This window comes from Pseudopodoces humilis, chromosome 16, assembly GCF_049639895.1.
Source record: "Pseudopodoces humilis isolate 2021_Gansu_Grassland_sample_001 chromosome 16, ASM4963989v1, whole genome shotgun sequence".
Taxonomy (NCBI): domain Eukaryota; kingdom Metazoa; phylum Chordata; class Aves; order Passeriformes; family Paridae; genus Pseudopodoces; species Pseudopodoces humilis.
This window is the reverse complement of record NC_142215.1, coordinates 18,058,395-18,072,177: the sequence shown is the minus strand read 5'-3', so window position 1 is coordinate 18,072,177 and position 13,783 is coordinate 18,058,395. Positions and strand designations below refer to the sequence as shown.

The 13,783-nt window shown below is 49.0% G+C and overlaps 1 protein-coding gene across 4 annotated transcripts in view; it reads left to right on the top strand.

Moving 5' to 3' along the window:
• LINGO1 (leucine rich repeat and Ig domain containing 1) overlaps positions 1-13,783 on the top strand; it is a 153,077-nt gene that overhangs the window by 39,436 nt on the left and 99,858 nt on the right. For all 4 annotated transcript variants that reach the window (XM_088063349.1, XM_088063347.1, XM_088063350.1 and 1 more), the window contains one exon: positions 12,014-12,056. The gene's annotated coding sequence lies outside the window, so the exon portion shown is untranslated. The remainder of the gene's footprint in view (positions 1-12,013; positions 12,057-13,783) is intronic.

The following is a 13,783-nucleotide window of genomic DNA, read 5'->3' as shown; positions in this document are numbered from 1 at the left end:
GGTTTTATGGGCTTGTCACCTTAGAAGTGAAAGGAGAGGTGCTCTTCTGAGCCTCCAAGAGCATGTTTGGACATCAGTGAAACATCTGTAATGTGATTCCAGGTGTGGATACACACATTTACATGGTGGTACTTGAGAGCAGAATGTGGCCCAGGGCCTCCAGTGGGGATGAGGAGATGAGTGCTTCAGAAGACCTGAAGCAGAGTGCTTTCCAGCTAATGAAGACACCCTAGAAGATGATTAGCTTTGCAAGCAGCATTCCTGTGTGCTGGAAACAGGGGTGTTGTAAAGTTCACACTAAACCCTTGGAGACCTCTGGAGCAGGAGTGGTCTGCATGTCACAGCTATTATTGGAAAGGGTGGCTTCACTGCCTATCATCTGGCTTTGCTGACTTAGCTCTGTGGACCATTGCCAAACACAAAGCATCTTCTCCTTGGCCGGGGCCAACCCACCTACTTGGAGTGGGTGATGATTTGTTCCTCAACTCAGCTGGAAAAAATTAGTGTCCTTGTAGGAGGGTGGGAAGAGAGAGCATTGCAGGGTGGCATCTCCTGAGGAAAGAAGTGGATTGCTGGGTTTGGGAGTTGAGCTGGAGCAATGATCAGTGTCCCACTGCCATCTCAAGGTGATCCTGTTGGGCTCCTGCAGACTGTTGGGTTGGGGCAGCACGGCCTGTTTGGTTTGGTCAACTCATTCCCTCCAAGGGAGGAATGCTGCACACAATGGCAGAGCCCCCCATCTTCACTCCTGGGGGTTGTGGGGGTGCTCTTCCTTGGCCTGAAGCTGTCCAGAGCAGCCAGGCTCTCCTCAGTGTGCTGCTACTTCCCCCAGGCTCAGCCCAACTTGGCTCTCCTGGTGCTGGTGTGGCATAGAATGAGGTGTAGTTCCCTTCTTGGCTTCTGATGCTGTCAAGGCGAGAAGTGCTTGTCATGCTCCTGATTGGGATGGGAAGCATCCTTTGGACTTGGCACTGTATCCGTGCATCCCTGCAGAGCTGTGCTGCTCATGGGGTGGCTCCCCAGGGCTCCAACAGCAGCCGTGCTGGCTGCCAGCCTTCCTGCTGCTGCTGCTGATCCAGCTGCAGATTCCCCTTGGTGCCACCACTAACATAAATCCCCGAGTCCCTTCTGTGTCAGACACAGACATGCAGTGGTTGCTTTGCAATGAATTAGGTTTTAGAGGCTTTTTAAAGAAAAAAAGCTGGAAAGCATGCCTTTGGCCCCAGAACTGCTGCCCAAAGAACAGGAGCAGGAAGAAGGGGGAAGGTGCTGTGCAGGGAGAGAAGAGATATCAAATGGAGGCGAGGGGTGTGGGAGGGAAAGACTGCCCTGGCTGCCTCCTGTAGCAGTGAGCATCCCTCCCCCTGTGCCGGCAGCCCCACCACTGCCAAAGAGAGGAGATTTGCATTAGGGGTGTGATGCTGCTGCCCCAATACCTCTCCCTGGCAGAAAAGCTGTGGAGCAACCGGAGTTCTGATTCCCTGGGGACCTGTGAAAGCAGTATCACTCCAGGTCAAGGATTAAATCCATTACAGAGAAGCACTTGGGGGAAAAGCTTCGGATACGATGCACATGGATGCTGATGCATTAAAACCACTTCCCGTGGAGATCTTCCACAAGGCAGGTGGGGAGGGGTCGGGCACAAAACTGTCCCCGGAACTGCTCCAGCACTAATGGCTTCCCCAGCAGGTCAGGGGCATCCTGGTCATTAGCCTGGTGCTGACAGGAGAAAAAAACCCTCCAGTCCTCAGCCTGCAGCCCCTCTGAGGCCAGAGGTGGCTGAGACCCTCCCTCTCACCGTGCCCCTGGGTCCTGTGGGGCCAAGCTGCCGCTCCACCGGCAGGTTAGCAAACCTGAGGAGGTTTTTCCAGCCATTTCTGTTCCAGCCTCAAGTGTCACACAAGTCAAAAACAAATCCATTTAGAGCGATCCCGGACAGCTCTGACCACAGATGGTATCTGGGTCCCTGGAAGGTCGTGTTCCTTTGCTGCGCTCCGACGCGCAGCTGGGACGGCTGCCTGCACATGAGGTACAGGCAGGTGCAGGCAGGTGTGCCGTGCCACTTTCTTCCTAGGTGTTGCCTAACAACTGAGAGGATGCAGAGAGCCTTAGAAAACTTGCCAGATTATCAGCCCTTTTCCAGAATGGGTTCTGGAGTTGAAGCAATCAGCCATTCTGATTTGCTTTGAAAAACATATTTTCAGTCTTCATGTATTTTTCCCTTCTCTTCCCTTCCATCTTGCATCCCCACACACTTCCTTTCATTCCCGTCCTTCCTCCTCCTTTTCATGAGCTATTTTCAAATGCCAGGAAGGGCGAGATCTGAGGGGAGGAGGAGTAACTGAAAGAAAAAAAAAAAGGGTGGTAAAATTATTTCACACATTTATGGGAAAAAAAAAAAAAAAAGAAAGTGTGGGTGTGGGGAAAGAGAACAGCTCCAGTTCCCTGAAGACAAAAAGCAACTTCATTCATTTCCCCGTGTAGTTTTATCAGGTAGGAAGGTTTGGTTACATTTCTGCAGCCCTGCAGTTCCCAGAGATGGTCCAAGTTGTCCCTCGTGCTGTGTTGACCTGACCTGGCACAGGATTGGTACTGGGGTTTTGGTACTGGGAAACTGGGGTAGGAGGATGCCAAATGAGGGGAAAAGGGAGGATGAGCTTCTGGAAAGTGTGGCTTTGATTAAGCCAAACCTGGCCCTGGGAAGAGTAGGGGAGATGTTGCAAATATCACCAGCTTCACAGGAAGCATTTTTTCACACAAGGACAGTGTGTTGGATGATTTCCTGTGTTTAATAAATAGGGTTAAACCCAGCAACAACAGTTTTTGCTGGGAACTAGGAGTTTGGGTTGTGATAAACTTTTTAGATGGCAAAATCTCCTTATGCTCAATTGGTTTTTTGTCTCACTGGTAAAACTAGAAATAACTATTTTGGCTTGTCCAACCATTCTCGAAACGTGATTTGTTTGTCTTAGTGGCCCTCTGACTCACAGCCACTAGAAAAAGGGGAAATAACCCAAATCCTCAAGGAAGCTTTTCTGAGCAGTTCACTGCTGAGATGCTAGAGGACTGATGCTCTGGCTGTCCCACATGGAACTTCTGTCCCCTTCATGCTATGGAGCTTTGGAGAAGGCCCTGGACAGGAGGAATTTGGGAGATCCAGCAGCAGGCATTAGGCTGCCCATCTCCCTGTGGCTGAGCCTGGCGATCTTGGAGCAGGCTGGCATTTCACACCTTGGTGAGGGTGACATTTTCTTTGCAGTTGTTCCATGTTCGGAAGATGGCATTTCACCCCAAGAGGAAGCTGGTATTTATAAGGCAGAGCACTGGCATTTCATTCATTGTTACCATCCAGTGATTCAGACAAGGTCTCTTAGCTGGAAAGGTCAGCTGGGTCTCTGCTGTTCTTTGCTGCTTTTCTTTCTTCTTCCTATTTTTTTCCCCTAAGGGGAAGAGGGAAAAACAAAGCCAAGTCACATGCCAGAACTGCTGACTGCCATTTTTCTTGCCTTGAAAATTAAGGTGAGCTAAGCTACATAAAGGCTAGGATTTTCCAAAGTCCATCTCACAAAGGTACAAAGGTGCAAAGGTCCTTATTTTGCTTTGAGTTCCAAAGGTGCAACCCAGAGCCTGGTGGTGGGGCGATATGGGTAGGTGGCAGCAGCGTTTGCCCCAGTGCTGTGTCTATGGTCACCATCGCCCCAGTTGTCCTGCATCATCCTCTTTCTTGGAGCTGAAGCCCATGGGAACCTAAAATTCCATCTTTTCTGGCCAAACACCAGGTTTTGTCCCCAGGATTGAGGAGTGGGATGGGAAAATCAGGTGGAAGTCCCTGCTGTGACTATGAGGTTCTTGCTGGACTGGGGCAATCTAGACACTGCCAGGGCCTGGAAAACATAAATAAAATCAATAAGAAGCTGTTAAATTGTGCCTGAACCTCTCAAGGAACAGCGTGGGGAATGCTGGCTGCAGAGATGTATCTGCTGCCACTCCGCGGGCTGTGGCACATTCATTAAGCATCTTTAAGATGGATACACCCCCCAGTTCACCTCCTGCAAAAGCCTGGGAATTTATTTCCTCCTGAACCGTGCCATCAATCACTGGTGACAGCACCGCCTCGGCACCGCGTGGCTCAGCCGCGGAACAGCCGGAGAGGCATCGTGCTGGCTGCCCTGCCACCCTGGGAGGGGGCTGCCTCAGACCCCACGCCCTGCCTGTGAGGAGAGGGATTCTATTCTATTCCATTTCACGGGAGGAAAGGCTGTCTCACACCACAAATACATTTGTGCACCTTTTCTGTGCTCTTCAGAAACCCACTACCTTGTGTCGGCCTGCAGCCTGTCCCTGCTTCTCTTGGCCATCCAGGACTGCCTGCATCCATCTCTAATCCCCACGGGCCAATGGCTTAGAGAGGAGTTGATGGTCTCAACTCTTCTCTCCCCTCTGTGCATCTCCCTGTCACCCTGGCCCCTTCCTTGGCAATGAAGGCTTCGCTCCCAGCTTGGCATTCAGTGCTTGCTGGATGGATGCTGGGAGCTTGCAGGGCCCTGCACTGTGCATAAATGTGAGAGCCTGAAATCTGGGCAAAAAAATTTTGCCGTGCCTGACTTGATGCTTGTAGCTTTTATCGGAGCAGCCAGACAGGAGCAGGACAAATCCAGCGATCCGGGGCAGTCTGAGGGATGCCGACTGATGTCTGAGCTGCTTTGCTTCCCCTCCCTTCTCTGTCTGCTCTGTTAGTGATGCTCTGGACTGGAAAGATGTGACAGGTCCACTTAGCAGGAGGGAAGACCATCTGGAGGGGGCTGAGTGACCCTCCTGCCCTGCACCCAGCACCCTCTGTCCAGCCCTGCCCAGACCCTGTGACCGCCCCTTTCCTTCCTGGTGCTGACATTTCACCCTCCAGTGCTTTCAGCTGTCAGCCAAGCTGCACATTACTTCAATTTATGCAGAGGCCTCAATTTTACTTCTTCCTGCAATTTCTTCTGATGCTTTTAATTTTTTCCCCCATATCAGCTGGGAACCTACAGATTATCCCATAAGAGCAGAATAAAGACTTGTCAACCTTTCTTACGTGCTCCTTGAGATGAAAATAACTTCCTGAACCCCTTACACTGCTTTATTTTCTGCCACTTCTGCTACTCTGAGTGTAATTTGACTGACTAAAGGATCTTGAAGTTAAGGTAAAAAAAAGATAAAGTAGACTAATAATAATAATGGTAAAAACTGCGCCTGAGAGGCCGATAAGGGCCTGGATATTCACACACCAGCATCGCCTGCCAGGGTAGGTGTGAGCCCAGCTTTTGTTCCCCAGCTCCATAAGCCAGTGCTGGGGGTGGGGACAGCCGGTCTCTGCAAAAATGGGATGTTTTTCAAGAGAAGAAAGGTATTGTGTCCCCTGTGATATGGAAATGAGCGAGGAGGTAAGGGCAGGGAGAGAGGATTTCTGATGGTAATGAGGTTTTACACTGGCTTTCTTGCCTTGCCTACATCCCTCCCTTTCAACTAGGATGGAGTTTCAAAGGCTGTTGTATTCTTTTCCTTGGATTATTTGTCTTTTTTTTTTTAACCTTTCCTGTTGTGGCTTTTAAAGATAAAAGATGGGAGCCGCAATGAAGGAGAATTTTCCTTCCCCTTCATTGGAAGGGCTGGGAGATCCTGCAGGAGTTGTGATTACTGATGTAAGGATGCTACGAGCTCTCAGGCAGGTTAGATGGGCTTGGGAATGCATTTCCTCTCCCATCCTGTCCCACAGCCTCAGCATGGCTGGAGAGGGATGTGACCTGCTGGCTGGAGCAAAGGCTGGTGCCAAACCTGAGACCATGGTGGCTGTGCCATCCCCAAGCACCGTGTCACAGCTCTGTAGCCCTGGTGGAAACCAGCCCCTCCACAGTTGTATTCCACTTGTAACTCTTGGATTTTGCTTGTAGCACTTCCTTTGGAGAAACAGCCTCACTTTCCCTTGACGTAGCTGAAGGCTGAGTATTCCTCTTGCTCTTAACTTGGCTGCTGCAATATTCCTTGTGACTGTCCAGCAGCTGGGCCTTGTTTCAGTGCAAGTTTGCCTAGATTCCAGCCTCCAGCCATGAACTCTGGTCCAGCATTTATCTGCTGCCTTGAGAAACGGTCTGTTTTCCAAAGCCCTTCCTCGTGTTGGAAGCTGTGCCTCTTGATGGAACTGACTGGACACAAACTTCCTGTGCAGTTTCTGGTGGAATATTAAGGCTTGAATTCAATTTCTTGTGTAAAATATGGGCTCTTTGCTGAAAAGGTGAATTTTCTCCTCTGCAAAGCCAGTGCTGTTAGCCCATGGATGTAGCTCCCAGGGGAGCAATGTGGGGAGCAGACAGCTCGGGTCAAGGGGAATGAAGGGGCACAGAGGGATCTGAAGCTCTTCCTGGGCAGTGGCAGGGTTGCTGTTGGCTCTGTGTTGGCACTGAATTCCTGCACGGCCAGCAGTGCAGTGAGAGCCTTGGCAGCGAGGGCAGCCAGGCTGAGCTCCACTGTCGGTGCTTTTCATCTGTTGTTGATCCGAGGAATTTCACTGGACCTCCCAGGAAAGCTGCCTGCCCCTTCTGTCTCTCCTGCCCTGCAGTGAAGGACCACTGAAACGTGGCTGCTTGCAGAAAGTGCTGATTCAAACCAGCTCTGCCAGGCTGCTATGGGTCAGGGGGGCTCCCAGGACAAATCCACTCTGGGCAGGAGCTAAAAGCAAAGATGCCTCATGGTGAGCTGTGCTGGTGTTAATTCTGGAGTTCCCTTTCTATCCAAAGCCCTTGAGCTCTGCTGGTGCTGCTCCCCCCCTGCCCAGCAGACATTGCTGCTCAGCTGTTTGGTTTCATCCCTTCCTATTTTTACAAGAAGTGACAGTTAATCTATTCAGTATGCACAGGGCTATGTGGGGTGTTTAAACAATCATTTGCATCCACATGTGGTGATGGCTTTGGGGTATCTCCTGGCAATGTGGGTTGGTGTGGGATATATTATGCTATAAAAGTTAACGTGAGCTGTGCTGTGTGGGGCAATCCCATGGCCTGTGGGTGCCTGGGGTGTCAGGGGTGTCACCAAGGGGTGTGTGGGATGTCTCCTGTCAGACCATCCTGCAGATACTGCCATTGAAGGGCTCCCAAGCACAGCCAAGGGTACCTACACAGCTTGTCTGCACGTCCAAAAAGACCATTAGCCTGGGAGGAGGAGGTGAAGGGGGGAGCAAGGGAATGTGGCAGAGGAAGATAAGGCCATGGAGCGGAAGATTTGTGGGAAGTTAATGGGCGTTGAATTGGCATTATGCCCCAGCAAGTTCTCATTTCCCTGGCTCTGTGCTGGCTCTTCCCCAGCCCAGAGCAGGGAGGGAGTAGGATGCACCCACAGCTGAGGGCTATGCCCCAGAACATCATGGCCAGGGAGTGCAGGGAGCCGGAGTTTGTGGCCCTGGGACCTTGGGCACACAGCAGGTGGCAAAAGGGATAAAGCAAAGGAAAATGAGGTTGCTTCACTGCTGCCCCATGGGTGATGCTGAGGGAGATGCTCCATTTTAAATCAAACTCAGATCAAAGTGGAGATGGCTCCCCTGCTGCTTGGGGATGCATAAGGCCGTGTCTGAGCTCATAACATAAGGGCAGCTTTTACTACTCAGAACTATCTCCTTGCTCTGCTTCACTCTTCAATGCCCTCACAACAACCCAGTATTTGCTCTGCTTCATATTCCATTGGCTTGGAAGAGCTGGAGGGGGATTGCCATGGCTTCCCCACCGGGCAGGGGTGGCAGCGGGGCTCGGCCTCTACCTGCTCTGAACTGGGCAGGATGCTGGCTCCATAGGAGAGTTATTTTTGAGGCTTCCTTTTTTCTAGCACTGGGGCAGGGTAATTTCCCCCCACTTAGCTCAGCCTGCACCCCCAGGGTAAGTCTCTGAATGAGGAGTCAAGGTGCAGCAGGGCTGGGAACTGGCAGTACAGTCCAGCCCTGTGGGAAGCACTGCAGCTTCCCATGGGGCAGAGAGAGGCCATCGCCTCGGCCAAAGCAGAAATGCTCCTGTGATGTTATCAGGTCTCTGGTTCAGGGATAACAGCTCTTCTCCTGTGCCTCCAGAGCACTCTCAGAAGCAGCACACTAACTGCTTAAGTCCTTCCCTCCGTCCCATGTCCTTGACACGCCACCCTGGGGAGGGCCACTCTGGGAAGGGCTCAGCAGTCCAGGAGTTGCAGCAGTGCTTGGCATAGGCTCAGGTGCATCCTTGATGGGGTGCACCAGGCTTGGGAGCCACTGGAGAGGGGTCAGCCCTGGGGATGTGTCTGCAGTTGTTTTGGCCCCAGCATCTGCATTTGCCTTCCTTCATGTCCCCCACAGAGCTCAGAGCTGCCTGGGAGAGGTCTGAGGGCAGCGAGGGGATGTGGTGGGATGGTCACCTGCAGGCCAGGCCCTGCTTGATCCAGCAGTTTGTGCAAGACTTTTTTCCTGCTCTCCGTGCCTTGCTCAGGCCTGCATGGATGAAATGGATTTTACAGCCCCAAATCCCTTAATCTCCAGTATACTTAGCAGTATTAGCCAGACTACAGAAGTCATATACACAGTAATGGCACTCTGTGGAGGACACTCTCACAATTTCATGCTGGAAGAAAACTTATTATTCATTTTCCCCTGTCTCCCACCCATCTATGCAGAAGTACGTTGGAGCCATGATAGGAATATGTTAAACATGCAGAGAAATGTCATAGCTGAAATACAACCTGTTCTCCTGGCAATTAACCCAGGCAGCTTTGAAGAAGCTGTGCAGGGTGAAATCTGCTCAAAGTGGGGCCTAAAGCTTCAGCACATCTTAGCTACTAATGCTAAGCAAGTTATACTAAGCAATTAATATCCTTTACTTCTTTACAACCCTCCCTTTGTTTTTATTAAGCATCCCTGCTAATACATTTAGCAAAGCTTGCAAAGCCTTTCAAAAAGCATGATCAGCTTCCATAATCTTATATACAGAATGATCACAAGCACCAGACCTAATAGACTCAGAGCTAGTATGATTACCACTGGGTGGAGCAGGAGGTTATAAATTCCTGTGGCTGTAGGTGACCACCCCAGGAGAGTTTCCCATCAGTGGTGTTCTCCATCTCTTTTTCCTCTTTTGAACACACATTGCATTTCATCCCCATTATGGTGGACAGTGATTATAGTTTTTTTCCTATCAATTCATATATGTTTTAATACTTGATGTAAGTCATCATGTTGTGATAATTTCCTTACCAGCATTAATTCCACTTGAAGTAGGTAACAAGTCTTTAACTAGTGTATAATTAGACTATGACAACTGGCAGGACATAACAGGAGCTCTATAATTAAAATCATACCCTATAATTCCACTAAAGTTACGAATGCAAATATTAAAAGGATTACTTGTATCTACAATAATATCACCTACTAATAGAAACCCACAAAGGGTCCTTAAGAAAACATATCCTTTTCTAATATACATAAGTGCAGGTGCAGGGATTTCATCAGCATGTGCTTCAAAATGACAAACATTTTGCTCACTGTCAAGACATGTCTTGGGGTTTAATGGTGTTATGTTTACAGTTGAATCCTTGTTGTTCCCATATACTCTTTGCCACCTGTATCCACTTTGTGGTATCCATACTTTATGTCTATGGGAAAGAGGATGACTGTATTGTGACTTAGTGCAACAATTGGTTACGTGCTGTACACTGAAGCATTGTATTATCAAGACACAAACTGTGACCTTATTGTTAATGGGGTTATAATTGGCCAAATACCACCAGGAGTGAAATTCTCTTCCAGTTTTACTGCCCCAAGCTACTTTTCAAACCTCTGTGGGTAAGGTGCTGTGTGCTCTGCAAGCTTGTAATTGCTGCCACTGTGGAGTTCATCCACAGTTGAGTGTGGATACATCTAAGAGGCGGTGAAAGATTGCCCTGGACCATTCCAAGTGCCTCTGCAATCAGCCAGTGGTCTCTCTCACTAATTTTCTCCCACAGAGGCAATATATCAGATAAGAGCCATTGATTAGTTCCCAGTGTTAATAGAGAGGATTGCAGTGCGTGTTCTAATTTGCTTAAATCACTTGTTGTTGCACTTAGTTTATTTAGGAGCACTTCAACATCTATACTATTTAGGAACTCCCAATCCTGTCCCTGTAATACCAGTTGCATCCCTCTTTGTTTGCTCTGAAGGGGGATGAGCAGGGAAAGGGTAACTCCTGGGTCAACACTTCACAAGTGATGTTAATTGTATACTATTACTTCTTAAACTATTATCTGTCATCACACAACAACTGGTATTAAGTCTTGAAGAGCAGCTGGTATTATCAAGGCAATGAGACCTGTCCTGCTGCTTACCTCTACCCAGGGTAAATTATAAACCTTATCTGATGAACACCAGATAGCAAAAGCCTTCCTGTCAGGTGTTTCAGGAATTAGGAACCTTGTTCCTATATAATCTAGGAAAACTATCTTCCCTTTGGATTTGTTAACTTTCCACTAATCCGGATCACCCATCGTATTTATCCTTAGCTATGCTGTAGCAGTAACAGAGTCAATAATACCAAGAGTGGTGAGATGTCCCATTCATTCTTAGCTGATGTGAGAGGTTTTCCAGGAGTCAGTCATTTGTCAGCTGGCTGGCTAGTTCCCACCTGCCTGATGGGAGAATGGTGTATCCATTTTTCCTTTCCTAAACTTTTAACACACAAACATAGAGAGATGGTGTATGGTGCTTCCCACTTGGGTTCCAGTTTGTATTTTCATGAGAACATGCTAATTAAAATGTCATCTCCAGGTTTTATATCAAGGACCTGTATTTCCAGAGGTGTGGACTGATACCATTGAGCATATTCTGTTATTTTCAAGCCCCTCCTGCATATATATGATGTATTGTGTCAATCATTCATCAGATGAGACCAGTATGTGTCTTATCTGGGTATTACCTTCTTTAATTCTTTAGTTCTTCTAAAGCCCTGTGTCAACTCTTCTTGTTGGAAAGGCTTCTACCCAGCCTGGTAACTGATGTATTATCACTAACAAGTGTATTCATTGCTGCTACATCAGCCAAGGCACTTCCTTCCCTAATTTCTGTAGTGGCCTTGGTATGTGGCTGGACAATGTATTACAGCAATTTCTCTGGGAACCTGGGGCTCATTCCAGCACTTGTATATTTCTTTTCCACTTGGTACTTTTTTCCCCAATGATGTGAAAAATCCTCGTTCTTTCCATAGCTTTGCCATTGTGTGGCATACCCTGAAAGCATACTGAGAGTTTTTTGGCTTGTTTCCCTTTTCTCTGTTGTTCTGTACATGTCAGGGCTGCCAGTTCACCCTGTTCTTGCTGGGAGTGTGCTGTAGTTGCACTAAGCAATTAATACCCTTTATTTCTTCACAAGGTGAGGAGACAGTCCCTCATCTTTACAGCTGGGTGTTTGTACGTCCCACGTCTGGTGCTGCTCCTGTTTGCAGAGCCGGTAACTGATGGCAGAGAAGACTTTACTGTCTGAGGAATACTTATGCAAACGAGCACAATGGCTTAATAGGGAACACCCGGAGAAATCTCCAAAGAAAGCGCCGTAAATTCCCCTTCCTGTGGATTTATGGGGAGTTTTTTCACAGATATTTATGGTTTCCCAGGTGCGCTGTTTTGACTCCTTAGTGCAGATTTGCATGGCATGCTCCAGGAGCTGATGAGAGGGGAACATTGATGGGGCAGCCCAGTGTTCATACCAGGATGGTAATGATGGAAATGGTTTCTTAATCCCTTGGTGAATTCCTCTTGTGTGTGCCAGCTCTGCCAGCACCAGCTGAACACCTGGAGAGGCTGACAAGTGAGGCTGGGTGGATTTAGGTGGCCCTGATCAATTTAGATTGTCCTGATGCAATGCAAGGGTAGGTCACCTGCCACAGCCCTGTCTGAACGTGCTGCCCCATCCACCCCTGCGGGGCTGGGCCACACCAACACTCCCCTGCTGTTGTCCACAGCCAACCCATTGAATCAGATCTCTTTTTCTCCTCCTTTCCAGGTTCCTTGCCTCACCAGCAGGTCCTTGTAGGATTTCAGCTCTGGTAAGTGCATCTGTTTTTTCTCCTCACTGTGACCACATCTGCTGCAAAAGTGTTGTGTGGAGTTGGAGGGGCACTGGGGCTGGGCACCACCACTGCTCCCCAGGCAGGTGGAAGAGCCTGACTGTGCTCCTGTTAAGGAGCCAGATCCTGCACTTCATCCCAGAATTATTTCCTCTGTGTGTGAAAATATGCTGAGATATGTCTATCAGTGCCCTCCTATAATCCATGAAGGGAAACAGTGTGGGCATCATTAATCCTTCTTGGTTAAACTTTGTTGGATGGGAACTGAAAACTTTGGTGATTGTCATGATGACTGTAATGAAAGCTGGGAGGTGTTTCCACTGGGTGGGATTCAGGGGACCTTTGGAATAATAAGAAGGTGAACTGATGGGGGGAAGGAGAGCACAACCTGCCTGGGGATTTTTGCCTAGAAGCCAGTCTTAGAGGAGCATTTAGGACCTGGAAGAAATGTGAATGGCAGAAGCTGCAGCCCTGGCTGCAAGCTAGTGTTGTCACCTGTAACCTTTGCAAGAATGTGCTACTCTCAGGCCACCCTCTCTGCCACAAGCCACCCAGCTGACTCTCTGGGGGACCAGGGGGCAGAGGGATAACATTTCTGGGCTTTCTCAGGCTCAGGTCCCTGTGCCATTCAGTGTGTGATGTTTTCACACTTCTAAAGTCCCTATGAGTTTTCTAACCTTACCCTTAACCCAATTAGAAAGGGTCCTGGTTCTGTGCTGAGGTAAATTAGCAGGAGTGTCTGGCAATCAGCATGGCTACCATGTATCATGTCATCTTCACCTTTGCCCTCTTGACGTGTTCTCTTTAAAAAGTACACATTTATCAAAAAAAGCAGCCTCTTTGTTTGATGCTATCTGTTGGTTTGATAATTAAGTCCCGTGGAAGGGACTGACATCAGCCATGTGCTCAAGGATTTGCCACCGATGTCCCAGGTTGCATGGCCCTGTTGAACTTGAGGGGTTTTCTTTTCTTCAGCTGCAAATGGTTCACTGCCTGGGGCCTAAAATTATTGAAGGGAGGATTGTTATGGTGATCTCGGGATTTTGGGGTGCTTCTGGCATGACCTTGCTCTGAGACAGAGCTGTTCTGTGACAGGGACACCACTGTCTGGGGAGTCTCTAACCATGGCAGGGGGAAAATGAGGGCTGTGGGTCCTGGTGCTTAGGGAACTGCCCTGATGTCCTCTCCTTGTGCATCCATCTCACCAAAAGGGCATTGGGCATGGTGTGAGCTTACCCCAAAAGCTATTACTCACTCCAAAACTGCAGAGACTTGTGATCTGTGATGCTTTGCTCATGACCTTGGCAGCCTCAGCTGGGGGAACTCCTTGGGAGAGCTGTGCTGTCTTGAGGAAGCAGCAGTCCATACTCCAGCACATGGAGAAACTCCAGCCAATAGGTGGATGAACCAATCAAGAGATTTTTCAGTGTCAGGGCTGTGTTACATTGGAAAGTGAACACACAGCTCTGTCTTCCCAGACAATTTCTGCAGGAGCAGCTCTGGCCACACTCCCTCCAGCAGCAAAAAGCAAGTGTCTGTAGCTGCAGAGTGGGGACAGGCAAGACAGGACCCATTGGTCCCCCTGAGAAGGGGAGAAAGTGGAAAATAGCCTGGAGCAGGGCTCAGTGGGGGAGATGTGGCCATGGTGGTAGAATTGCCTCTCCTGACACAATATAATCAGCTCATGGCTTCTTCTCCCCAATCCT